The sequence below is a fragment of the Brachyhypopomus gauderio genome, chromosome 20 (assembly GCF_052324685.1).
Source record: "Brachyhypopomus gauderio isolate BG-103 chromosome 20, BGAUD_0.2, whole genome shotgun sequence".
Classification (NCBI taxonomy): Eukaryota; Metazoa; Chordata; class Actinopteri; order Gymnotiformes; family Hypopomidae; genus Brachyhypopomus; species Brachyhypopomus gauderio.
In genome coordinates, this window is record NC_135230.1 from 4258863 (window position 1) to 4260441 (window position 1579).

General features: G+C 46.6%; 1 long non-coding RNA gene across 1 annotated transcript; it reads left to right on the top strand.

Moving 5' to 3' along the window:
* The first annotated feature begins 281 nt into the window (after window positions 1-281).
* Window positions 282-1317, top strand: LOC143484236 (uncharacterized). The gene is made up of 2 exons (XR_013122585.1): window positions 282-597; window positions 708-1317. It is a non-coding gene; the product is annotated as an uncharacterized LOC143484236 (long non-coding RNA).
* Window positions 1318-1579: the final 262 nt, after the last annotated feature.

Below are 1579 nucleotides of genomic sequence, written 5' to 3' on the forward strand. Positions count from 1 at the left end.
AAGCTTTCTGTTTAAACTTTAATGCTAAATGATATTCATAACCTAAAGGTAATACATCATTTACACCCAACAAGTCTGAGTACAATTTGGAATGATTTTAATTTGGCATCAGTAAGAAAAATGGAGAGATACACAACTTTTTACATTTCTACAAACATTTCTAAATATAATCATGCTCGTGCAGAGCTAAAACACGATGTTGTGGTGCTGAGACAGCTGCAGCCAGAATCTCTCGTGCATCTTCCCCTGATGTTTGTTCTGTGCCAACAGGCTCTGGTGGGTCAGCGTCATCAGCCTCTGGAATATCTGGGTCTATGATGTCGCCGTGAGCAATGCAGAGGTTGTGGAGCACAGCGCAGCATGCCACAACCTCTGGTGCAAAGACAGGGCTCACCTCAAGGGCTTTAAAGAAAATGGAGCGCCAGCGGGTCTTCAGCATTCCAAATGTTCTTTCAATGATGTTCCTGGCCCGAGAGAGTCTGCTGTTAAAACGAGCCTGTACAGGGTTCTGCACAGGCTATCGATAAGGGGTCAGGAGCTGGATTGGTGTGCTGATGCACGGATAACCCCCATCCCCAAGGATGCACCTTCCTCTAGGTGGGTATAGGCCCTCTTTGTATATAGGGCTGTTCTTCAGCACCCGTGCGTCGTGTACAGACCCAGGGTAACCAACAAAAATGTCAATAAACCTTCCCTGATGGTCACAGCTCGCTTGCAGCTGCACAGAATAAAAAAGCTTCCTGTTCAGGTAGCACTGTGCACTGGCAGATGGGGGTTTTATTCGGATGTGGCACCCGTCGATGGCACCAACTGCCACTTTGAAAGACGCCGATCCAGCCAACTGGGCAAATCCTGCTCCTACCACATCCAGTTCATCACCAGCAGGTAACATAATGACCCTCTTCAAAATGCCACTGACTGCCTTGCTCATTCTGTGCACGATGTCACACACAGAAGATCTTGGGATGGCGAACGCTCGGGAGACCACACGATAGGATGCTGCGTGTGCCAGCCAGTAAAGGAACACCAACAGCTCGATGTCCCTGCTCCACCCATGATCAGTCTCCTGCCTCAGTGCATTACTGAGTGAGGTGATGGTCTCACGGGAGAGTCTGAAATCTGCCCTGAGGTCTCCACCACCGAAATACAGCTGCAAGACGGGCACAGCTGTATTGAGGTGACAATACGTCAGGCTCCCATCCTGTAAATCAATGCACATAGTTTAATTAATTATTGATATAATAATACTTTATTTATTTATTTGATCCAATTAGAATTTGGTTTTTTATTTACTGTAAAATAAATTAATTGAATAAATATTTTTGTGAAAGTGGTTTGACTATACATTATTTCATAATCATGAGCACAAAGAATGTTTTTTGCTCCGCAGTATTCAAACCAGATATTTACCACTACGCTCGAAGCTCCACTAACTCTAGCTCCACAACAGGGCTAATCGTGGCGGCGGCGAACGTAAGTTGTTTGGGGGGGGGGGGGGGGGGGGGGGGGGGGGAACGTAACACTTGTAACGGAGTGGTTTTTCAATAGCCAGTCCCACCAGGATTTCGCGGGCCTTTTT